Raw genomic sequence first — 27,382 nt, forward strand, 5'->3', positions numbered from 1 at the left:
GATTCTAGATTGTGAGCCCCAATAGGGACAGTGCCAATAATGTTTGTAAACACTGTGGAATCAATGGTGCTATATAAATTAATAAAATAAATGAAAATAAATAAATTCTGACATGGATTTGCACACCAGCCTCTAGAGGTTAAAATTAGTTATTTACTGACGCATGCAATGGGTATTGTGAGATCTAGTAAAATAACTGAGTTAAATGAATTGGCTAATTTTCACAACCAATTTCAAATAGGAACAAAGCACAGTCTCCTATGAAGCTAAGCTTTTGACACCAGAGAGCTAAAATGGCAGTGGCGAAACCCTTCAGAAAGCACTGGTAGGAGCTGAGGTGTGCACCCACGATTCCTCTATTTAAATGCCACTGTTGATAGCAGCATTCAAATAGTTAACAGCAGCGTTCAGAGCTTAGATCCAGCCACTACTATTAGAAACAGATGCTAGCTGTGAAACAGCTGGCACTTACCGCCTGTCGAGAGGAATTGGCTCCTGAGCCAGATCCACACACTGCAACCCCACCTGCAACATTACAGAAGATGAGTTTTAATGTAGGGATCTCAGGGGGAGGCAGGAGTGGGAGTCACATTTTGAAAAACAGGTTCTTTGTTTGTGCCTTTTTAGACTTTGCTCTATTCTGCTTACCACACCAAGTTAGACATCCCTTCCTCACCTATAAAATAAATGTAACAGTAACCAAAATTAAAGGCCCATTTTCCTGCAGTTTTATGTAACACTATAAATAAAACACAGAGATACCTTCATGAGTACAGAAAATGTAGTAACTGTTATACAAGTATAGACTCCCATCTTTCTGTGTACCACTAAATATAAAGGTTGCATGCCTCTAACATGTATACCCATGTTGTAATCCTACTTTTTCAGATGGCAAACTACTTTATTAACATAGTTATGGATAGCTACATGTGTACAGCATCAAAATCATCATCAGAACATGAATACAGAACCAAAGCCAACATCAGTACATGAATATAGAATCAGAGCAAGTGTCAGTATTAGGGTTGAGCGACTTTCATTTTTTTAAGATCGAGTAGGGTTTTGGGAAACCCGATTTTGTCCAGAGTCGAGTCGAGTGCAGTCGGCCGATTATCGCTAAAAGTCGGGGATCGACCGAAACACGAAACCCAATGCAAGTCAATGGGGAAGCATAGTCGGCAGTGAGTGGAGGCCAGGAAAACACCTACAGTGCCCATTTTAATGCCAAAAACATCCATTCTTGTTTCTGAAGCTTGCCAATCTTAATTAACTGTATAATAATAGTTGGGCATAGGGAATTGGGGGAAAGTTGTGGGGGGAGTAGGGCTGGCTCAAGTTTTTCGTGGGCCCAGGAAATGCGGACTACGTCACGGCGGTGTTGCAGGGAAAGGTAAGTATTTAAACGTTGCAAGTGCTGTGATCCTGAGCAAGCAGGGGGGGCCCACTCGTTTGCATTGGCACTGGCACAGGGCCCCTCAAAGTACGGCGGTGTGTTTGCATGGCGGGGGCGCCTCCCACCAGCAGCGACACTTTTGCGTACTCTGAGGGGCCCTGTGCCAGTGACGTCGCCAACGAGTATGCCCCCCCACCTGATGAAGGAACCTGCACTTTCATCTGCACCTTCCTCTTTGTCCCTGTGTAAGGTGGTATAACATGCGGGAAGGGGAACCTTACTTTCAGCAGGGTCAGATTCTGGCTGTGTAGAGTACAAGGGGAATGTAGTGGTCTAGGTCAATGTACCAGCAGACTCATTTAGCAGTGGCTGGGCAATGGGCAGGATGAGGAGGAAACAGATATAGGGCCAAAGAATAAAGTAGGCTAAATGCAGTTCAAAATTGGTAACAGGACTAAACAGGCGGCATTGCTTTGTTCAGTGGAGTAGCAAACCCAAGAGCAGCAGACACTGTTTCAAGGGCATAACCACACTAGTAGGCCAAATGCAGTTTAATATCTGATAGTATAGGGCGAAAGCCAGAATGTGGAAGCTCAGCTTTGTTCAGTTGAGGACAACACCAGGGAGGGGCAGAAGCCGTTAGTAGGCCCTAACCACCATTTTTTTTTTTTAAAAACCACTTAATGAGAGCCGGAAGGTTGAAGCTCAGCTTTATTTAGTTGAGGACAACACCAGGCAGGGGCACACAGACAGACACCTTTAGTAGGCCGGAAAAGCCTATTGCATTTTTTAAAATGGTAATTTGGAGCAGAAGGTTGAAGCTCAGCTTTATTTAGTTGAGGGCAACACCAGGCAGGGGCACACAGACAGACACCTTTAGTAGGCCGGAAAAGCCTATTGCATTTTTTAAAATGGTAATTTGGAGCAGAAGGTTGAAGCTCAGCTTTATTTAGTTGAGGACAACACCAGGCAGGGGCACACAGACAGACACCTTTAGTAGGCCGGAAAAGCCTATTGCATTTTTTAAAATGGTAATTTGGAGCAGAAGGTTGAAGCTCAGCTTTATTTAGTTGAGGGCAACACCAGGCAGGGGCACACAGACAGACACCTTTAGTAGGCCGGAAAAGCCTATTGCATTTTTTAAAATGGTAATTTGGAGCAGAAGGTTGAAGCTCAGCTTTATTTAGTTGAGGACAACACCAGGCAGGGGCACACAGACAGACACCTTTAGTAGGCCGGAAAAGCCTATTGCATTTTTTAAAATGGTAATTTGGAGCAGAAGGTTGAAGCTCAGCTTTATTTAGTTGAGGGCAACACCAGGGAGGGGCAGAAGCCGTTAGTAGGCCCTAACCATCATTTTTTTTTTTAAAAACCACTTAATGAGAGCCGGAAGGTTGAAGCTCAGCTTTATTTAGTTGAGGACAACACCAGGCAGGGGCACACAGACAGACACCTTTAGTAGGCCGGAAAAGCCTATTGCATTTTTTAAAATGGTAATTTGGAGCAGAAGGTTGAAGCTCAGCTTTATTTAGTTGAGGACAACACCAGGCAGGGGCACACAGACAGACACCTTTAGTAGGCCGGAAAAGCCTATTGCATTTTTTAAAATGGTAATTTGGAGCAGAAGGTTGAAGCTCAGCTTTATTTAGTTGAGGGCAACACCAGGCAGGGGCACACAGACAGACACCTTTAGTAGGCCGGAAAAGCCTATTGCATTTTTTAAAATGGTAATTTGGAGCAGAAGGTTGAAGCTCAGCTTTATTTAGTTGAGGACAACACCAGGCAGGGGAACACAGACAGACACCTTTAGTAGGCCGGAAAAGCCTATTGCATTTTTTTAAATGGTAATTTGGAGCAGAAGGTTGAAGCTCAGCTTTATTTAGTTGAGGACAACACCAGGCAGGGGAACACAGACAGACACCTTTAGTAGGCCGGAAAAGCCTATTGCATTTTTTAAAATGGTAATTTGGAGCAGAAGGTTGAAGCTCAGCTTTATTTAGTTGAGGGCAACACCAGGCAGGGGCACACAGACAGACACCTTTAGTAGGCCGGAAAAGCCTATTGCATTTTTTAACCCCTTCACCCCCAAGGGTGGTTTGCACGTTAATGACCGGGCCAATTTTTACAATTCTGACCACTGTCCCTTTATGAGGCTATAACTCTGGAACGCTTTGACGGATCTTGGCGATTCTGACATTGTTTTCTCGTGACATATTGTACTTCATGTTAGTGGTAAAATTTATTCGATATAACTTGCATTTATTTGTGAAAAAAACGAATATTTGGCGAAAATTTTGAAAATTTCGCAATTTTCCAACTTTGAATTTTTATGCCCTTAAATCACAGACATATGTCACGCAAAATACTTAATAAGTAACATTTCCCACATGTCTACTTTACATCAGTACAATTTTGGAACCAAAATTTTTTTTTGTGACGGAGTTATAAGGGTTAAAAGTTGACCAGCAATTTCTCATTTTTACAACACCATTTTTTTTTAGGGACCACATCTCATTTGAAGTCATTTTGAGGGGTCTATATGATAGAAAATACTCAAGTGTGACACCATTCTAAAAACTGCACCCCTCAAGGTGCTCAAAACCACATTCAAGAAGTTTATTAACCCTTCAGGTGTTTCACAGGAATTTTTTGAATGTTTAAATAAAAATGAGCATTTAACTTTTTTTCACACACAATTTATTTCAGCTCCAATTTGTTTTATTTTACCAAGGGTAACAGGAGAAAATGGACCCCCAAAGTTGTTGTACAATTTGTCCTGAGTACGCTGATACCCCATATGTGAGGGTAAACCACTGTTTGGGCGTATGGCAGAGCTCGGAAGGAAAGGAGCGCCATTTGACTTTTCAATGCAAAATTGACTGGAATTGAGATGGGACGCCATGTTGCGTTTGGAGAGCCCCTGATGTGCCTAAACACTGAAACCCCCTACAAGTGACACCATTTTGGAAAGTAGACCCCCTAAGGAACTTATCTTGATGTGTGGTGAGCACTTTGACCCACCAAGTGCTTCACAGAAGTTTATAATGCAGAGCCGTAAAAATAAAAAATCATATTTTTTCACAAAAATGATCTTTTTGCCCCCAATTTTTTATTTTCCCAAGGGTAAGAGAAGAAATTGGACCCCAAAAAATGTTGTGCAATTTGTCCTGAGTACGATGATACCCCATATGTGGGTGTAAACCATTGTTTGGGCGCATGGCAGAGCTTGGAAGGGAAGGAGCGCCATTTGACTTTTCAATGCAAAATTGACTGGAATTGAGATGGGACGCCATGTTGCGTTTGGAGAGCCCCTGATGTGCCTAAACATTGAAACTCCCTACAAGTGACACCATTTTGGAAAGTAGACCCCCTAAGGAACTTATCTAGATGTGTGGTGAGCACTTTGACCCACCAAGTGCTTCACAGAAGTTTATAATGCAGAGCCGTAAAAATAAAAAATCATATTTTTTCACAAAAATGATCTTTTTGCCCCCAATTTTTTATTTTCCCAAGGGTAAGAGAAGAAATTGGACCCCAAAAAATGTTGTGCAATTTGTCCTGAGTACGCTGATACCCCATATGTGGGTGTAAACCATTGTTTGGGCGCATGGCAGAGCTTGGAAGGGAAGGAGCGCCATTTGACTTTTCAATGCAAAATTGACTGGAATTGAGATGGGACGCCATGTTGCGTTTGGAGAGCCCCTGATGTGCCTAAACACTGAAACCCCCTACAAGTGACACCATTTTGGAAAGTAGACCCCCTAAGGAACTTATCTTGATGTGTGGTGAGCACTTTGACCCACCAAGTGCTTCACAGAAGTTTATAATGCAGAGCCGTAAAAATAAAAAATCATATTTTTTCACAAAAATGATCTTTTCGCCCCCAATTTTTTATTTTCCCAAGGGTAAGAGAAGAAATTGGACCCCAAAAAATGTTGTGCAATTTGTCCTGAGTACGCTGATACCCCATATGTGGGTGTAAACCATTGTTTGGGCGCATGGCAGAGCTTGGAAGGGAAGGAGCGCCATTTGACTTTTCAATGCAAAATTGACTGGAATTGAGATGGGACGCCATGTTGCGTTTGGAGAGCCCCTGATGTGCCTAAACATTGAAACTCCCTACAAGTGACACCATTTTGGAAAGTAGACCCCCTAAGGAACTTATCTAGATGTGTTTTGAGAGCTTTGAACCCCCAAGTGTTTCACTACAGATTATAACGCAGAGCCGTGAAAATAATTTTTATTTTTTTTCTCAAAAATGATTTTTTAGCACCCAGCTTTGTATTTTTACAAGGGTAACAGAATAAATTGGACCCCAAAATTTGTTTTCCAATTTGTCCTGAGTACGCTGATACCCCATATGTGGGGGGGAACCACTGTTTGGGCGCATGACAGAGCTCGGAAGGGAAGGAGCGCCATTTGGAATGCAGACTTAAATGGATTGGTCAGCAGCCGTCACGTTGCATTTGCAGAGCCCCTGATGTACCCAAACAGTACAAACCCCCCACAAGTGACCCCATATTGGAAACTAGACCTCCCAAAGAACTTATCTAGATGTGTTTTGAGAACTTTGAACCCCCAAGTGTTTCACTAAAGTTTATAGCGCAAAGCCGTGAAAATAAAAATTCTTTTTTTTTTTCACAAAAATGATTTTTTAGCCCCCAGTTTTGTATTTTCACAAGGGTAACAGGATAAATTAGACCCCAAAAGTTGTTGTCCAATTTGTCCTGAGTACGCTGATACCCCATATGTGGGGGGGAACCACTGTTTGGGTGCATGACAGAGCTCGGAAGGGAAGGAGCGCCATTTGGAATGCAGCCTTAAATGGATTGGTCTGCAGGCGTCACGTTGCATTTGCAGAGCCCCTGATGTACCCAAACAGTACAAACCCCCCACAAGTGACCCCATATTGGAAACTAGACCTCCCAAGGAACTTATCTAGATGTGTTGTGAGAACTTTGAACCCCCAAGTGTTTCACTACAGTTTATAACGCAGAGCCGTGAAAATAAAACATCTTTTTTTTCCCACAAAAATGATTTTTAGCCCCCCAAATTTTTATTTTCCTAAGGATAACAAGAGAACTTGGACCCCAGAAGTTGTTGTTCAATTTGTCCCGAGTACGCTGATAACACATATGTTGGGGTAAACCCCTTTTTGGGCGCACGGGAGAGCTCGGAAGGGAAGGAGCACTGTTTTACTTTTTCAACGCAGAATTGGCTGGAATTGAGATTGGACGCCATGTCGCGCTTGTAGAGCCCCTGATGTGCCTGGACAGTGGAAACTCCCCAATTCTACCTGAAACCCTAACCCAAACACACCCCTAACCCTAATCCCAACGGTAACCCTAACCACACCCCTAGCCCTGACACACCCATAATTCTAATCCCAACCCTAATCCAAACGTAAATGTAATCCAAACCCTAACCCTAACTTTAGCCCCAACCCTAACTTTAGCCCCAACCCTAACTTTACCTCCAACCCTAGCCCTAACCCTAACCCTAACCCTACCCCTAACCCTAACCCTAAACGTGACTGAAATACGTGGCACTGAAATACGTGGCACTGAAATACGTGGCACTGAAATACGTGATACGTGGCACTTAAATACGTGGCACTGAAACACGTGGCACTGAAATACGTGATACGTGGCACTGAAATACGTGGCACTGAAATACGTGGCACTGAAATACGTGGCACTGAAATACGTGGCACTGAAATATGTGATACGTGGCACTGATACGTGGCACTGAAATACGTGGCACTGAAATACGTGGCACTGAAATACGTGGCACTGAAATACGTGGCACTGAAATACGTGGCACTGAAATATGTGATACGTGGCACTGATACGTGGCACTGAAATACGTGGCACTGAAATACGTGGCACTGAAATACGTGGCACTGAAATACGTGGCACTGAAATACGTGATACGTGGCACTGAAATACGTGGCACTGAAATACGTGGCACTGAAATATGTGATATGTGGCACTTAAATACGTGGCACTGAAACACGTGGCACTGAAATACGTGATACGTGGCACTGAAATACGTGGCACTGAAATACGTGGCACTGAAATACGTGGCACTGAAATACGTGATACGTGGCACTGAAATACGTGGCACTGAAATACGTGGCACTGAAATACGTGGCACTGAAATACGTGGCACTGAAATACGTGGCACTGAAATACGTGGTACTAAAATATGTGGCACTGAAATACGTGATACGTGGCACTGAAATACGTGGTACGTGGCACTGAAGTATGTGATACGTGGCACTGAAATACGTGGCACTGAAACACGTGGCACTGAAATACGTGGCACTGAAATACGTGGCACTGAAATACGTGGCACTATGACTGTCAGAAAATGTTCATTAAACGGTTAGGGGTGAGGTTAGGGGTAGAGTTAGGGTTAGGGTTTGGATCCCTTTATCACCTTGATGGTGGTGGGTGGCTTTTCAGTGTGTTTAAATGCATGCGTTTTTAACGCAAACAAACGCATGTGCTTAAAAACGCAAGAAAATACTGCAGGTTGTATTTCTGAAAATGAACGCATGCAGAAAAAAAACGCATGCGTTTGAAAACGCGACCAAACGCGTACAAAAAAACCGCATGCGTTTTCAATGTTAAATATAGGGAAAAAACGCATGCGTTTTTTTGTGCAAAAAACGCTGCAGACAAAAACGCAAGTGTGAAACCAGCGACGCTCTTTATAGCAAAAAAGTTTTTGCGTCTCCACATTTTGAGACCTATAATTTTTCCACATTTTGCTCCACAGAGTCATGTGAGGTCTTGTTTTTTGCGGGACGAGTTGACGTTTTTATTGGTAACATTTTCGGACACGTGACCGTTTTTGATCGCTTTTTATTCCGATTTTTGTGAGGCAGAATGACCAAAAACCAGCTATTCATGAATTTCTTTTGGGGGAGGCGTTTATACCGTTCCGCGTTTGGTAAAATTGATAAAGCAGTTTTATTCTTCGGGTCAGTACGATTACAGCGATATCTCATTTATATCATTTTTTTATGTTTTGGCGCTTTTATACGATAAAAACTAAAATATAGAAAAAATAATTATTTTCGTATCGCTTTATTCTCAGGACTATAACTTTTTTATTTTTTTGCTGATAATGTTGTATGGCGGCTTGTTTTTTGCAGGACAAGATGACGTTTTCAGCGGTACCATGGATATTTATATCAGTCTTTTTGATCGCGTGTTATTCCACTTTTTGTTCGGCGGTATGGTAATAAAGCGTTGTTTTTTGCCTCGTTTTTTTTTTTTTTTTCTTACGGTGTTTACTGAAGGGGTTAACTAGTGGGGCAGTTTTATAGGTTGGGTCGTTACGGACGCGGCGATACTAAATATGTGTACTTTTATTGTTTTGTTTTTTTTATTTAGATAAAGAAATGTATTTATGGGAATAATATATATTTTTTTTTTATTATTTATTTAGGATTTTTTTTTTTTTTTTTTTTACACATGTGGAAAAATTTTTTTTTAACTTTTTTACTTTGTCCCAGGGGGGGACATCACAGATCATTGATCTGGCAGTGTGCACAGCACTCTGCCAGATCGACGATCTGCTGTGCAGGGCTGCAGGCTTACCAAGTGTCTGCTCTGAGCAGACACTCGGTAAGCCACCTCCTTCCCTGCAGGACCCGGATGCCGCGGCCATCTTGGATCCGGGACCTGCAGCCAGGAAGGAGGTAGGAGACCCTCGCAGCAACGCGATCACATCGCGTTGCTCCGGGGGTCTCAGGGAAGCCCGCAGGGAGCCCCCTCCCTGCGCGATGCTTCCCTATACCGCCGGTACACTGCGATCATGTTTGATCGCGGTGTGCCGGGGGTTAATGTGCCGGGGGCGGTCCGTGACCGCTCCTGGCACATAGTGCCGGATGTCAGCTGCGATATGCAGCTGACACCCGGCCGCGATCGGCCGCGCTCCCCCCGTGAGCGCCGCTGATCGGTGATGACGTACTATCCCGTCGGCGGTCATACGGGCCCACCCCACCTCGACGGGATAGTACGTCAAATGTCGGGAAGGGGTTAAAATGGTAATTTGGAGCAGAAGGTTGAAGCTCAGCTTTATTTAGTTGAGGACAACACCAGGCAGGGGCACACAGACAGACACCTTTAGTAGGCCGGAAAAGCCTATTGCATTTTTTAAAATGGTAATTTGGAGCAGAAGGTTGAAGCTCAGCTTTATTTAGTTGAGGACAACACCAGGCAGGGGAACACAGACAGACACCTTTAGTAGGCCGGAAAAGCCTATTGCATTTTTTAAAATGGTAATTTGGAGCAGAAGGTTGAAGCTCAGCTTTATTTAGTTGAGGACAACACCAGGCAGGGGAACACAGACAGACACCTTTAGTAGGCCGGAAAAGCCTATTGCATTTTTTAAAATGGTAATTTGGAGCAGAAGGTTGAAGCTCAGCTTTATTTAGTTGAGGACAACACCAGGCAGGGGCACACAGACAGACACCTTTAGTAGGCCGGAAAAGCCTATTGCATTTTTTAAAATGGTAATTTGGAGCAGAAGGTTGAAGCTCAGCTTTATTTAGTTGAGGGCAACACCAGGGAGGGGCAGAAGCCGTTAGTAGGCCCTAACCACCATTTTTTTTTTAAAAAACCACTTAATGAGAGCCGGAAGGTTGAAGCTCAGCTTTATTTAGTTGAGGGCAACACCAGGGAGGGGCAGAAGCCGTTAGTAGGCCCTAACCAAAGTTGAAGGCCAAATGCAGTTTAATTTCTGATACTATAGGCCGAAAGCCAGAAGGTGGAAGCTCCAATTTAGACAGTGGAGGACAATTTGAATTAGGGACTGCAGACAGACTTAGTAGGCTGTCCCCTGTGGACCATGCATCCACCACATTAACCCATTGCGCCGTAATGGACACGTAATCTTCCGTGGCCATGCCTACAGGTCCATGCGTCTGTTGTCAGGTGCACCTTTGTACTCACAGATTGCCAGAGTGCATGGACAATGCGGTCTTCTACATGCTGGTGGAGGGTTGGGATGGCTTTTCTCGCAAAAGAAGTGTCGACTGGTTAGCTTGTAGCGTGGTACAGCGTAGTCCATCATGGCCTTATTAATAGTAAATAAAATATATAACTAGGCTCTATGAACTTTTAAATAGGTTCCAGGGGTACACGGGCAGCATTGGTGTGGTCAGTGGAGGAGTATTGCAAGTAGGGGCTGCAGACAGGCTATCAAAGGCCTAAAATACCAAACAGTAGGCACTCATGGCAGTTTTATATCGGTTACATGGATACACAGGCAGGCACTCCAGGCAGCATTGTGGTCAGTGGAGGAGTATTGCAAGTAGGGGCCGCAGACAGGCTATCAAAGGCCTAAAATAACAAACAGTAGGCAGTCATGGCAGTTTTACATCGGTTACATGGATACACAGGCAGGCACTCCAGGCAGCATTGTGGTCAGTGGAGGAGTATTGCAAGTAGGGGCCGCAGACAGGCTATCAAAGGCCTAAAATAACAAACAGTAGGCAGTCATGGCAGTTTTACATCGGTTACATGGATACACAGGCAGCTAGGTGGTGAGTGGAGGAGTATTTAAATTAAGGACCGCAGACAGGCTATCAAAGGCCTAACATAACAAACAATAGGCTCATGGCAGTTTTACAGCGGTTACATGGATAGACGGGCAGGCAGCTTGGTGGTGAGTGGAGGAGTATTTAAAGTAGGGACCGCAGACAGGCTTCAAAGGCCTAACATAAGAAAATGGGCTGGCTGTAGGCACTTTATAATTGGTTCCAGGGGTACACGGGCAGCAGTGGTCTGGCCAGTGGAGGACTAGTGGAAGGAGGGACCGCAGACAGGCTTCAAAGGCCTAACATAAAAAAATGGGCTGGCTGTAGGCACTTTATAATTGGTTCCAGGGGTACACGGGCAGCAGTGGTCTGGCCAGTGGAGGACTAGTGGAAGGAGGGACCGCAGACAGGCTTCAAAGGCCTAACATAAAAAAATGGGCTGGCTGTAGGCACTTTATAATTGGTTCCAGGGGTACACGGGCAGCAGTGGTCTGGTCAGTGGAGGACTAGTGGAAGGAGGGACCGCAGACAGGCTTCAAAGGCCTAACATAAAAAAATGGGCTGGCTGTAGGCACTTTATAATTGGTTCCAGGGGTACACGGGCAGCAGTGGTCTGGCCAGTGGAGGACTAGTGGAAGGAGGGACCGCAGACAGGCTTCAAAGGCCTAACATAAAAAAATGGGCTGGCTGTAGGCACTTTATAATTGGTTCCAGGGGTACACGGGCAGCAGTGGTCTGGCCAGTGGAGGACTAGTGGAAGGAGGGACCGCAGACAGGCTTCAAAGGCCTAACATAAAAAAATGGGCTGGCTGTAGGCACTTTATAATTGGTTCCAGGGGTACACGGGCAGCAGTGGTCTGGCCAGTGGAGGACTAGTGGAAGGAGGGACCGCAGACAGGCTTCAAAGGCCTAACATAAAAAAATGGGCTGGCTGTAGGCACTTTATAATTGGTTCCAGGGGTACACGGGCAGCAGTGGTCTGGTCAGTGGAGGACTAGTGGAAGGAGGGACCGCAGACAGGCTTCAAAGGCCTAACATAAAAAAATGGGCTGGCTGTAGGCACTTTATAATTGGTTCCAGGGGTACACGGGCAGCAGTGGTCTGGCCAGTGGAGGACTAGTGGAAGGAGGGACCGCAGACAGGCTTCAAAGGCCTAACATAAAAAAATGGGCTGGCTGTAGGCACTTTATAATTGGTTCCAGGGGTACACGGGCAGCAGTGGTCTGGTCAGTGGAGGACTAGTGGAAGGAGGGACCGCAGACAGGCTTCAAAGGCCTAAAATAACAAACAATAGGCTCATGGCAGTTTTACAGCGGTTACATGGATACACGGGCAGCTTGGTGGTGAGTGGAGGAGTAGTGCAAGGAGTGTCTGTCCCAGTACTCCCAAAATATAAATAGATGTTAATGTCTCGCAAAACAACCAAAACAAAAAAAAAGGTGGCATACTTAGGTACAGGGGTGGGCTCATCTGCTGAGTTTCTGACATAGTAATTTGGCAGTAACTATTTAATGGTGCCAATATAGGACACAGACACAGACTACTTTAAGTTGCATCATAGATGTCTACAAATTTGTATTGTCAGTGCCAGACATTGAATGATGTCAGCGAATAGACTAAAGATTGGTGGAGCTGTGCGACATAATTTTGCACGTGGTAGAGCACATTTTGAGCTGGGGTAGGGGGGAACTCTCTTGAGGCCGGCGGGACCGCCCCAGGGCCCCTCATGTTACAACGGTGTGTCTGACGTTGGGTGCGCACCACCACCGCCAGAGACACTACATTGTACTATGAGGGACCCAGTAGCAATGCCGTCAACCAAAAGCGAGCACACCCACCTCTTCAGACAAACAGCAGTCTCACGGGTGCTTGCGCCAAGTCGCGATACCACGGCCCCGTGTGGGGAGTTTTGCCATTTAGGGAGGTGTAAACATGTCGTATGCTGTACAATCAGCTGCAGCAAATTAGACATTAGAAAAGTAATTCACAGGCAAGAGCTTTTCATAGGAAAGCTAGGTGTCGGCCGGGCAAGGTGGGGCAAAAGATTTCGAAATCCAGTTGTGGTTCATTTTAATGAATGTTAGATCGTCAACATTTTGGGTAGCCAGACGAGTCCTTTTTTCGGTTAATATTGAACCTGCAGCACTGAATACTCTTTCTGATAGGACACTTGCTGCCGGGCAAGCAAGCTCCTGCAATGCATATTCTGCCAATTCTGGCCAGGTGTCTAATTTGGAGGCCCAGTAATCAAATGGGAATGACGGTTGAGGGAGAACATCGATAAGGGATGAAAAATAGTTAGTAACCATACTGGACAAATGTTGTCTCCTGTCACTTTCAATTGATGCAGCAGTACCTGTCCTGTCTGCGGTCATAGCAAAATCACTCCACAACCTGGTCAGAAAACCCCTCTGTCCAACGCCACTTCTGATGTGTGCACCCCTAACACTCCTAGTCTGCTGCCCCCTGGAGCTCGTGTGAGAACGATCACGTGCGCTGTGTGCTGGGAATGCCTGAAGCAAACGGTCAACAAGAGTTGATTGTTTGGTTGCTAATATTAGTTCCAAGTTCTCATGTGGCATAATATTTTGCAATTTGCCTTTATAGCGTGGATCAAGGAGGCAGGCCAACCAGTAATCGTCATCGTTCATCATTTTCGTAATGCGTGTGTCCCTTTTTAGGATACGTAAGGCATAATCCGCCATGTGGGCCAAAGTTCCAGTTGTCAAATCTCCGGTTGTGATTGGTTGAGGGGCAGTTGCAGGCAAATCTACGTCACTTGTGTCCATCAAAAAACCAGAACCCGGCCGTGACACGCAACCAATTTCCTGTGCCCCCGGGAAAGGTTCGGCATTAAAAATATACTCATCCCCATCATCCTCCTCGTCCTCCACCTCCTCTTCGCCCGCTACCTCGTCCTGTACACTGCCCTGACCAGACAATGGCTGACTGTCATCAAGGCTTTCCTCTTCCTCTGGTGCAGACGCCTGCTCCTTTATGTGCGTCAAACTTTGCATCAGCAGACGCATTAGGGGGATGCTCATGCTTATTACGGCGTTGTCTGCACTAACCAGCCGTGTGCATTCCTCAAAACACTGAAGGACTTGACACATGTCTTGTATCTTAGACCACTGCACACCTGACAACTCCATGTCTGCCATCCTACTGCCTGCCCGTGTATCCTCCCACAAATAAATAACAGCACGCCTCTGTTCGCACAGTCTCTGAAGCATGTGCAGTGTTGAGTTCCACCTTGTTGCAACGTCTATGATTAGGCGATGCTGGGGAAGGTTCAAAGACCGCTGATAGGTCTGCATACGGCTGGCGTGTACAGGCGAACGTCGGATTTGTGAGCAAAGTGCACGCACTTTGAGGAGCAGGTCGGAGAACCCAGGATAAGTTTTCAATAAGCACTGCACCACCAGGTTTAAGGTGTGAGCCAGGCAAGGAATGTGTTTCAGTTGGGAAAGGGAGATGGCAGCCATGAAATTCCTTCCGTTATCACTCACTACCTTGCCTGCCTCAAGATCTACTGTGCCCAGCCACGACTGCGTTTCTTGTTGCAAGAACTCGGACAGAACTTCCGCGGTGTGTCTGTTGTCGCCCAAGCACTTCATAGCCAATACAGCCTGCTGACGCTTGGCAGTAGCTGGCCCATAATGGGACAACTGGTGTGCAACAGTGTCATCTGCCGATGGAGTGGTTGGCAGACTGCGTTCTGTGGAAGAGCTGTAGCTTCTGCAGGAGGACGAGGAGGAGGAGGAGGAGGGGGTGCGAACGCCTACAGCCAACTGTTTCCTAGACCGTGGGCTAGGCACAACTGTCCCTAAATTGATGTCGCCTGTGGACCCTGCATCCACCACATTCACCCAGTGTGCCGTGATGGACACATAACGTCCCTGGCCATGCCTACTGGTCCATGCATCTGTAGTCAGGTGCACCTTTGTACTCACAGATTGCCTGAGTGCATGGACGATGCGCTGTTTAACATGCTGGTGCAGGGCTGGGATGGCTTTTCTGGAAAAAAAGTGTCGACTGGGTAGCTCGTATCGTGGTTCAGCGTACTCCATCAGGGCTTTGAAAGCTTCGCTTTCAACTAACCGGTAGGGCATCATCTCTAACGAGATTAGTCTAGCTATGTGGGCGTTAAAACACTGTGTACGCGGATGCGAGGATAAGTACTTCCTTTTTCTAACCAGAGTCTCATGTAGGGTGAGCTGGACTGGAGAGCTGGAGATCGTGGAACTTTCGGGTGTGCCGGTGTACATGGCAGACTGAGAGACGGTTGGAGACGGTATTGTTTCCGCCGGTGCCCTAGATGCAATATTTCCTCCTACAAAACTGGTGATTCCCTGACCCTGACTGCTTTTGGCTGGCAAAGAAACCTGCACAGATACTGCCGGTGGTGCGGAAAATGGTGGCCTTACAGTGACGGAAGGGATGTTGCGTTGCTGACTAGCTTCATTGGCCGAGGGTGCTACAACCTTGAGGGACGTTTGGTAGTTAGTCCAGGCTTGAAAATGCATGGTGGTTAAGTGTCTATGCATGCAACTAGTATTTAGACTTTTCAGATTCTGACCTCTGCTTAAGCTAGTTGAACATTTTTGACAGATGACTTTGCGCTGATCAGTTGGATGTTGTTTAAAAAAATGCCAGACTGCACTCTTCCTAGACTCGGATCCCTTTTCAGGGATTGCAGACTGAGCTTTAACCGGATGGCAACGCTGTGCTCCAACAGGTTTTGGCTTTGACACGCGTTTTGGGCCAGATACGGGCCCGGCAGATGGAACCTGTTGCGATGTTGATGCCTGCTGCGGCCCCTCCTCCACCTCCGCTTCTGAACTACTGCCGCCTGCACCCTGTTCCCCCAATGGCTGCCAATCGGGGTCAATAACTGGGTCATCTATTACCTCCTCTTCGAGCTCGTGTGCAACTTCGTCTGTGTCACTGTGTCGGTCGGTGGTATAGCGTTCGTGGCGGGGCAACATAGTCTCATCAGGGTCTGATTGTGGATCTGTACCCTGAGAGGGCAATGTGGTGGTCTGAGTCAAAGGAGCAGCATAGTACTCTGGCTGTGGCTGTGCATCAGTGCACTCCATGTCAGAATATACTTGTAATGGGCATGGCCTGTTAAGTGTTTCACTTTGTAAGCCAGGGACGGTATGTGTAAAGAGCTCCATGGAGTAACCCGTTGTGTCGCCTGCTGCATCCTTCTCTCTTGTTGTAGTTTTTGCTGAGGAGGACAAGGAAGCGACTTGTCCCTGACCGTGAACATCCACAAGCGACGCGCTGCTTTTACATTTACCAGTTTCGGAAGAGGAGGCAAAAGAGCTAGAGGCTGAGTCTGCAATGTAAGCCAAAACTTGCTGTTGCTGCTCCGCCTTTAAAAGCGGTTTTCCTACTCCCAGAAAAGAGAGCGTTCGAGGCCTTGTGTAGCCTGACGACGAAACTGGCTCCACAGCTCCAGACTTAGGTGGAATATTTTTATCCCCACGACCACCTGATGCTCCACTACCACTACCATCATTACCAGCTGACAATGAACGCCCACGACGACCTCTTGCACCAGACTTCCTCATTGTTTTAAAATCTTAACCAAAGTAACTTTATTTGTTGCTGTCAAACAACTTACACGGTGAGCTATAACTTCAGTATGATTTCAATATCCCTTAACAGGTTGGTGAGACCACAAGGAAAATCAGGCACAATGGTACACACTCTGTTTTCTGTGGCACAAAATCACAGAGATGACACACACGCAGGACTGTCACTCAAGCACTAATGTCAATATTAATCTCCCACCTAATTTATTTTTATTTTTTTCTCAGGGAGACTTTAGAAACCAAATAATATTAAAAAAAAAAAAAAAAAAAGGCTTTCTATGGCCCACAATTAGAGAGAGAGAGGTGGCACACCCAGGAGTCAAGACTGGCGCACAAGCTGAAAGGGCAATATTACTCTCCCACTGTTTTTTTAAGTTTTTTTTTTATTTCAGGGAGACTTTAGAAACCAAATAATATTAAAAAAACCAAAAAAAAAAATAGCCTTTCTATGGCCCACTGAATGAGAGAGAGAGGTGGCACACCCAGGAGTCAAGACTGGCACACAAGCTGAAAGGGCAATATTACTCTCCCACGGTTTTTTTATGTTTTTTTTTTTTTTTTCAGGGAGACTTTAGAAACCAAATAATAAGAAAAAAAATAAATAAATAAATAGGCTTTCTATAGCCCACTGAATGAGAGATAGCACACACAGCAGTGGCACACAAGCCCTGACTGAGGCCAATATTTTTCTCCCACTGATTGATGTAGTGTTTTTGTGTTGAGGTAGATTTTAGAACACAAATCAAGGAAAAAAAAAAAAAATGCTTTCTATGGCCCACTGAATGAGAGAGAGGTGGCACACCCAGGAGTCAAGACTGGCACACAAGCTGAAAGGGCAATATTACTCTCCCACTGTTTTTTTATGTATTTTTTGTTTTTTAAGGGAGACTTTAGAAACCCAATAATATTTAAAAAAATAAATAAATAGGCTTTCTATGGCCCACTGAATGAGAGGGAGAGAGGTGGCACACCCAGGAGTCAAGACTGGCACACAAGCTGAAAGGGCAATATTACTCTCCCACTGTTTTTTTATGTTTTTTTTTTTTTTTTCAGGGAGACTTTAGAAACCAAATAATATTAAAAAAAAAAAAAAAAAAATAGCCTTTCTATGGCCCACTGAATGAGAGAGAGAGGTGGCACACCCAGGAGTCAAGACTGGCACACAAGCTGAAAGGGCAATATTACTCTCCCACTGTTTTTTTAGGTTTTTTTTTTTTTTTCAGGGAGACTTTAGAAACCAAATAATATTAAAAAAAATAAAAAAATAAATAGGCTTTCTATAGCCCACTGAATGAGAGATAGCACACACAGCAGTGGCACACAAGCCCTGACTGAGGCCAATATTTTTCTCCCACTGATTGATGTAGTGTTTTTGTGTTGAGGTAGAATTTAGAACACAAATCACGGAAAAAATAAATAGGCTTTCTATGGCCCACAATTAGAGAGAGGTGGCACACCCAGGAGTCAAGACTGGCACACAAGCTGAAAGGGCAATATTACTCTCCCACTGTTTTTTTATGTTTTTTTTTTTTTCAGGGAGACTTTAGAAACCAAATAATATTAAAAAAACCAAAAAAAAAAATAGCCTTTCTATGGCCCACTGAATGAGAGAGAGAGGTGGCACACCCAGGAGTCAAGACTGGCACACAAGCTGAAAGGGCAATATTACTCTCCCACTGTTTTTTTAGGTTTTTTTTTTTTTTTCAGGGAGACTTTAGAAACCAAATAATATTAAAAAAAATAAAAAAATAAATAGGCTTTCTATAGCCCACTGAATGAGAGATAGCACACACAGCAGTGGCACACAAGCCCTGACTGAGGCCAATATTTTTCTCCCACTGATTGATGTAGTGTTTTTGTGTTGAGGTAGAATTTAGAACACAAATCACGGAAAAAATAAATAGGCTTTCTATGGCCCACAATTAGAGAGAGGTGGCACACCCAGGAGTCAAGACTGGCACACAAGCTGAAAGGGCAATATTACTCTCCCACTGTTTTTTTAGGTTTTTTTTTTTTTTTTCAGGGAGACTTTAGAAACCAAATAATATTAAAAAAAATAAATAAATAAATAGGCTTTCTATAGCCCACTGAATGAGAGATAGCACACACAGCAGTGGCACACAAGCCCTGACTGAGGCCAATATTTTTCTCCCACTGATTGATGTAGTGTTTTTGTGTTGAGGTAGAATTTAGAACACAAATCACGGAAAAAATAAATAGGCTTTCTATGGCCCACTCAGTGAGAGATGGCACACACAGGGATGGCACTGTAGCAGAAATGCCAATCTTAATCTCCCACAAAAAAAACAAAAAAAAAACAGGGACTGTCCTACAATTACTATCTCCCTGCAGTAATCTAAGCCAGGTATGGCAGGCAGCAATAGGAGTGGACTGATGCACAAATTAAATAAAAAGTGTGGACAAACAAAAAAGATAGCTGTGCAGAAAGGAAGGAACAAGAGGATATGTGCTTTGAAAAAAGCAGTTGGTTTCCACAGTGGCGTACACACAGCAATACAGCTATCACGGAGCCTTCTAGGGCAGCCCAATGAGCTACAGCGCTGAGGGGGAAAAAAAAAAAAATAGCTTCCACAGTCCCTGCACACCGAAGGTGGTGTTGGACAGTGGAAATCGCTGCAGCACAAGCGGTTTGGTGGTTAGTGGACCCTGCCTAACGCTCTCCCTGCTTCTGACGAAGCGGCAGCAACCTCTCCCTAAGCTCAGATCAGCAGCAGTAAGATGGCGGTCGGCGGGAACGCCCCTTTATAGCCCCTGTGACGCCGCAGACAGCAAGCCAATCACTGCAATGCCCTTCTCTAAGATGGTGGGGACCAGGATCTATGTCATCACGCTGCCCACACTCTGCGTTCACCTTCATTGGCTGAGAAATGGCGCTTTTCGCGTCATTGAAACGCGACTTTGGCGCGAAAGTCGCGTACCGCATGGCCGACAAGCACAGGGGTCGGATCGGGTTTCATGAGACGCCGACTTAGCCAAAAGTCGGCGACTTTTGAAAATGATCGACCCGTTTCGCTCAACCCTAGTCAGTATATTAATACAGCACCAAAAAATACCATCAGTACATAAAAATAGCACTAGAGCCACAATCAACACATAAATGCCAGAATCACACTCAATACATGAAAACTGCAGAAAAACCACCATCAGTACATGAACGTAGCATCAAAGCCACTATCAGTACAGGAATACAGCACAAGAAACACCAGAAACACATGAATACATCACCAGAACCATCATAAGTATATGAATACATCACCAGACTCATCATCAGTATATGAATACATCACCAGAACTATCATCAGTATAGGGATACAGCACCAATAACGCCATAATTACATGAATACATCACGAGAACCACTATCAGTATAGGCATATAGCACCAGAACTACTACCAATGCATAAATATGTCAACAGAACTTTCATTAGTACAGGAATACAGCACCAGAGGCAACATCAGTAGAAGAATAAAGCGCCAGAACCACCATCAGTACATGAATATTTTAGCAGAATCACCATGAGCACATGATTAGAGCAAAAAAGCCACTATTCGTACAGGAATACAGCAGTAAAACTATGATCAGTACATGAATACATCATCCCAGCTACTATCAGTACATAAATACCTTAACAGAACCTTCATCAATACAGTAATGCAGCATCATCAGTATATGAATACAGTACAAAAACAAGCATTACTACTTAAATGCATCACCAGAACCATCAGCAATACATGAATACATCAACAGAACCAACATCAGTACAAGAACACAGCACTGGAACTGCCATAAGTACATGAATACATTACCAGAGCCAGCATCAGTATGTGAATATAGAACCAGAGCAAAGATCAGTATAGAAATATAGAACCAAAATCAACTTCAGTACATGAATACATCACCAGAGCCACCATAAGTACAATAATGTAGCACCAGAACTACTATCAGTACATAAATACATCAACATAACCTCCATCGGTACAGAAATACAGTAGCAGAGCCACTATCAGTACATGAATACATGACCAGAGCCAACATCAGTACATGAATATAGAACCAGAACTAGTGTCCGTACAAAAATACAGCACCAGAACTACCATCTTTACATGAATAACTCAACAGAACTAACATCAGCACATGAATATAGCACCAGAGCCAGTCATTATCAGTATAGTAATACAGCACCAGAACTACTATCAGTACATGAATGCTTTACCAGAACCAACATCAGTACATGAAAACAGCATTAGAACCATGAAAAAGAAGCAACACGGCACTCGTACTAATAATCGGTATAGGTGCTCAAGTAAGGTATCCAGCCCAGGAATCCAAAATCAGAAAAAACTTGGCGCTCAAGAAGAATTTTGGTGTAAAGAAGAAGATCCTTTAATGTGCATCCACGCGCGTCTCTGAGCTACTTCTGCCGTATTCCACATGCGCTGACATCCACAGGATCTCCCATTGCATCCAGGCCAGTTGAATAATCCAGTTGGAACCAACACTGACCCCATACATGCTTTACCTACTATACCAGTAAAATTGTTCTGATGAACGTCCGGATGTGGACCAAAAATGTTCAAACTTATATCTTTGTGGATGCACATTAAAGGATCTTCTTCTTTACACCAAAATTCTTCTTGAGAGCCAATTTTTTTCTGATTTAGCATTAGAACCATAATCAGTACATGAAAACAGAAACAGAGCCAACAACAGTTCAGGAATACAGCACCAGAACCACCATCAGTATACACAGAACCAAAACTGCTATCCATAGAAGAACATTGTACAAGAACCACCATGAGTACATGAATACATCAGCAGAATCATCATCAGTATATGGATACATGAGAACAACCACCATCAGTACATGAATACACCGCTCGGTGACTCAGTGGTTAGCACTGCAGCCTTGCAGCGATGTAGTCCTGGGTTCAAATCCCACCAAGGACAACATCAGCAAGGAGTTTGTATATTCTCCCCGTGTTTGCGTGGGTTTTGTCCCAGTACTCCGGTTTCCTCCCACATTCCAAAGACATACTGATAGGGAATTTAGATTGTAAGCCCCATTAGGGACAGCGATTATAATGTGTGCAAACTGTAAAGTGCTACGGAATATGTTAGCGCTATATAAAAATAAAGACTATTATTACCTCACCAGAACCACCATAAATACATGAATATAGCACTAGAGCCACTGTCAATACAGGGATACAGCACCAGAACTATCATTAGTACATGTATATTGAAATACAGCCAGCAACAGTACAGTAATACAGCAGCAGAACCACCATGAATACATGAATACATCTCCAAACCATCATCAGTATATAAATATAACATTAGAACCACAATCAAACCACCACCATACATTACCAGAACCAACATCAGTATACGTATTAATACATCACCAGAAACATTATCAGCACATGAACACAGTACCAGAACCACCGTCAGTATATACAGAACCAAAACTACTATCCATACAAGAATAAAGCACCAGAATCAACATAAGTACATGAATACATCACCAGAACCACCATCAGTACTTGAATACATCACCAAAACCACCAACAGTCCATGCATTTAGCATCAGAGCCACCATCAGTACAGGAATGCATCACCAGAACCATCATCTGTAGATGAAAACAACACCAGAATCATCCTCAGTACATGAATACATCACCAAAACGATCATCATAATATGAATACAGCATCAGAACCATTATCAATACATTACCAGAACCACCATTAGTATATGATTACACCACCAGAACCATTATCAGCACAAGAATACGGCACCAGGATCACTTTGAGTACATCAATACATCACCAGAATCATCATCAGCATATGAATTCATCACCAGAACTACCATCAGTATACGGATACATCACCAGAACCACCATCAGTGCATGAATACATCACCAGAATTATCATCAGTATACAGTTATATGAAAAAGTTTGGGCACCCCTATTAATCTTAAGCTTAATGTTTTATAAAAATTGTTTTTTTTGCAACAGCTATTTCAGTTTCATATATCTAATAACTGTTGGACACAGTAATGTTTCTGCCTTGAAATGAGGTTTATTGTACTAACAGAAAATGTGCAATCTGCATTCAAACAAAATTTGACAGGTGCATAAGTATGGGCACCCTTATCATTTTCTTGTTTTAAATACTCCTACCTACTTTTTACTGACTTACTAAAGCACTTTTTTGGGTTTTGTAACCTCATTGAGCTTTGAACTTCATAGCCAGGTGCATGCAATCATGAGAAAAGCTACTTAAAGTGGCCACTTGCAAGTTGTTCTCCTGGTTGAATCTCCTCTGAAGAGTAGCATCATGGGCTCCTCAAAACAACTGTCAAATGATCTGAAAACAAAGATTATTCAACATAGTTGTTCAGGGGAAGGATACAAAAAGCTGTCTCAGAGATTTAACCTGTCAATTTCCACTGTGAGGAACATGGTAAGAAAATGGAAGAACACAGGTACAGTTCTTGTTAAGGCCAGAAGTGGCAGGCCAAGAAAAACATCAGAAAGGCAGAGAAGAAGAATGGTGAGATCAGTCAAGGACAATCCTCAGACCACCTCCAGAGAGCTGCAGCATCAACTTGCTGCAGATGGTGTCACTGTGCATCGGTCAACTATACAACGCACTTTGCACAAGGAGAAGCTGTATGGGAGAGTGATGCGAAAGAAGCCATTTCTGCAAGCACGCCACAAACAGAGTCGGCTGAGGTATGCAAAAGCACATTTGGAGAAGCCAATTTCTTTTTGGAAGAAGGTCCTGTGGACTGAGGAAACCAAGATTGAGTTGTTTGGTCATACAAAAAGGCGTTATGCTACCCACAGTAAAATTTGGTGGAGGTTCCATCATGCTTTGGGGCTGCGTGGCCAATGCCGGCACCGGGAATCTTGTTAAAGTTGAGGGACGCATGGATTCCTCTCAGTATCAGCAGATTCTTGACAATAATGTTCATGATTCAGTGACAAAGTTGAAGTTACGCAGGGGATGGATCTTTCAGCAAGATAATGATCCAAAACACCGCTCCAAATCTACTCAGGCATTCATGCAGAGGAACAATTACACTGTTCTGGAATGGCCATCCCAGTCCCCAGACCTGAATATCATTGAACATCTGTGGGATCATTTGAAGAGGGCTGTCCATGCTCGGCGACCATCAAACTTAACTGAACTGGAATTGTTTTGTAAAGAGGAATGGTCAAAAATACCTTTATCCAGGATCCAGGAACTCATTAAAAGCTACAGGAAGCGACTAGAGGCTGTTATTTTTGCAAAAGGAGGATCTACTAAATATTAATGTCACTTTTCTGGTGAGGTGCCCATACTTATGCACCTGTCAAATTTTGTTTGAATGCAGATTGCACATTTTCTGTTAGTACAATAAACCTCATTTCAAGGCAGAAACATTACTGTGTCCAACAGTTATTAGATATATGAAACTGAAATAGCTGTTGCAAAAAAAACAATTTTTATAAAACACTAAGCTTAAGATTAATAGGGGTGCCCAAACTTTTTCATATAACTGTATGTATAAATCAACAGAGCCACCATCAGTACAGGATTACAGTTTATGAATATATCACCAGGAATACCATAAACTTGGAATTCCCAGTATGACCTGAAATCTCTATTCAATCACTACGTTTCTTCTATAAAATAATAGCAGCTAAGCTCTCCTCTGGTGCAAGAGGGATATTATGATATCATGCGAGCCCTGTAGCCTGTCAGCGGCTGTTTCACTCTAACCTCTTTTGGACAAATAAGACATCCAGTCAGAGCTGGGGCTGATTTAGATTCCTCTGGGTGTTTGATTTATCTAAAAAAGGAGAACGTGCAGCATCCACTCATTGGTTGTTGGTCTCGCGTGAATGTCCTGCAAGACCTTGGAGAGCCAGTGCCATCACCATTGGAATTGCGCCAGCACTGGCGAAGATAAGTATAGCTGTTATTATTTTGTAAACGGGGAACATAGTAATTGAGTAGGGGTTGTCCAAGTAGTGGACAACCCCTTTAACAACTACCAGGAGATACTGGATGGTGCTGTTATCAGCAATTATCAAATTATGGACCATACAGTAACCACAGCACAGATTAGGCACAGTCCTTATCACAAATAAACATTTACACCTAGGTACCTTATAGGTGATGTCTTCTTGGATTTTTAGTATTTCTCATTCCTTTAGTTTCCATCTTGTTTAGACGCCAAGGTAAATTTCATACCCTCAGCTCATCTCTGCAGACTTCTTTGTTCTATGGCCTTCTGCAACACATTTAAAAGAATAGTATCATTATAATGTCTCCTGTATACAAATATGTACCCCTGTTGTGCCCTTGAGTAAAAAATTAAGCCTCTTTGTGCTTCCTGCACAAAATATGAGCCTCACACTGTCCGTCTTTTGATACAGTACCTCCGCTCTGAGCCCTTTTATGAGCTACAACTGCCACATTGTTTCCCTTATGAACTATAACCGCCACACTTTCCGCCCTTATGAGCTATTAACACACCATCTGCCATTATTAACCTTAAACACTAAAAAGTCCCCCTGATTAAAACTAACTATCCAACTTTCTGCCCTTATGAACTATAACCACTGCACTGTTTGCCCTTATAAATTATCACTTCAACTCTGTCCTCTATTATGCACTATAACTCCACGCTGTCCCCTTATGAACTATAACCACCATACCGTCCTCAGTTAAAAAATATAACTGGCATACCGCCCTTCTTTATGAACTATGGTCTACTTGCAACATCATCCTCCTTTATGAACTTTAAATGCCATATCGTCCTTCGTTATGAAATACAACTGCCAGACCATTCTATTTTATGAACTATTGCCTCCATACCATCTTCCCTTATGAACAATAGTAGTGGTAACCACACTGTCCCTTCTTAAGCCTCATTGAGATGCTGCACATATGTGTTGTATCCATTTTTTTCACATATATAAAGCACACACCTATTATAATCTAAGCATACACCCATTATAATCTATGCTGCTGTTCACATGTCTGTTTTTTTCTGAAAAGGCCAATACCAGCTTATGGGTCCATGTAAACCACATACAGTACACGGATGGCACACGTAGTATCCACCCTTATAAACTAAAACTGCCAAACTGTTTGCCCTTATGAAGTATATGTAATGGTTCAGTATGGGGATTCAATATACTGACCTGCTGTTGTGAGGTTGATTCCCCTATCTGCTGAGCTATTGCCTTTTTCCCCTGTCCAAATGCTGATGTTTCCAGTTGTCTTTGTTCTCCCTTCCTGGTTTGTTCCTCTCCATGTGTTTTCCATTTTCTCATTTTAGTCTGTCCTATCACATTCTGGCTTGGGTTTTATATGTTCACCCTTCCCTGCACTTCCTTGTTGGCTATACCTCTAGGTGGACTTTGGGCTTTGCCTTGCATGGTAAATACTAGTGATGGGCGAACCCGAACAGTAAAGTTCGCTGATAACAGCAAGACCAGGCGCCGATGGGAGCATTCATAAGCCGGCGTGGACCCCCTTCATTTTTGACAACCAGCCAAGCTAAAGCACACAGCTGAGGGCTGGTATTCTTAGGCTGGTAAGGAGACATGGATATTGGTCCATGGTCCAAATAGCAGCCTGCATCCACCCCAGAAAAGGCGCATCTATTATATGCACCAATTCTGACACTTTGCCAGGCTCCTACCACTTGCCCTGTGGCGGTGGTAAGTGGAGAAATATTTTTTGGGTTGATGTCAGCTGTTTTATGGCCGCAGACATCAATCCCACAGGTTAGTAATAGAGGTGTCTATAAGACCAGAAGTAGGAAACACTTTGACCGGCGTGCGTTCCAGAGTGGAACGCAGTGGAGACATGCCGTGGGTCTGAGAGCACAAGTACTTGGCCCCGAGCAATGACCTGTGATGGCGTAGCAGTCTCGCGAGACCGCTACATTATCAGGTCATTTTGCAAGGCATTACTGGGAACGGCATCGGGAAGGCCGCGGGAAGGCTGCTGGTGACGCCAGAAGGTAAGAATATCACGATTTTTTATTTTTTAAATTATTTTTAACATTATATCTTTTTACTATTGATGCTGCATAGGCAGCATCAATAGTAAAAATAGAGAGAGAGCAAGAGAGAATTTCCCTGATGGGAAATTCTTCTGCGCATGCTCAGTTTCAAAAGACGGCATCCGTCGCTGGATTCCTGCTTTTGACAGTCAGCGACGGATCCTGCATCCATAGGCTTCCATTATAGCCAACGACAGACGGCACAGGATCCGTCGCTTAGCGATTTTCCGATATACATAAAAAACTTTTCTCTGTGCATTGTCTCCGCCCGACGGACAGCAATTTTACGACGGATCCAGTGCACGACGGATGAAACGGAAGGGCATCTGTCACAATCCGCCGGTAATACAAGTCTATGAGAAAAAAACGGATCCAGCAGAAACATTTGCCTAAGGCCTTTTTCACACTTCCGTTTTTTAAAATCTGCACAGGATCTGTCAAAATGTTGAAAAGACGGATCCTGTAAAAAACGGATGCACCGGAGCCATTTTTTTTTACGTTTCCAGGGCATCCTAGAAGGCTATGTGCACACATTGTGTATGCGCCTTCACCCCGGTTTTTTGCTGCGAAAACGCAAACACAGCACAACCCATGATAAAAATAATTTAAAAAAATAAAAAAATTGTGACATTCTTACCTTCCGGCGTCCCGCGCAGCCCCCACAGCCTTCCCGATGCTCGCGATGCTCCGTTTCCCAGTGATGCCTAGCAAGACAATGACCTGTGATGACGTAGTGGTCTCACGA

The 27,382-nt window shown here is 43.9% G+C and overlaps 1 long non-coding RNA gene across 1 annotated transcript; it reads right to left on the minus strand.

Annotated features, from left to right (window-relative positions):
- Positions 1-617: 617 nt before the first annotated feature.
- LOC143768891 (uncharacterized) lies at positions 618-25,810 on the minus strand. Its single transcript, XR_013214103.1, has 3 exons — positions 25,769-25,810; positions 24,728-24,852; positions 618-676 (listed from the first exon to the last, which is right to left on the minus strand). It is a non-coding gene; the product is annotated as an uncharacterized LOC143768891 (long non-coding RNA).
- Between the last annotated feature and the right edge of the window lie 1,572 nt (positions 25,811-27,382).

The sequence above is a fragment of the Ranitomeya variabilis genome, chromosome 4 (genome assembly GCF_051348905.1).
Source record: "Ranitomeya variabilis isolate aRanVar5 chromosome 4, aRanVar5.hap1, whole genome shotgun sequence".
Classification (NCBI taxonomy): Eukaryota; Metazoa; Chordata; class Amphibia; order Anura; family Dendrobatidae; genus Ranitomeya; species Ranitomeya variabilis.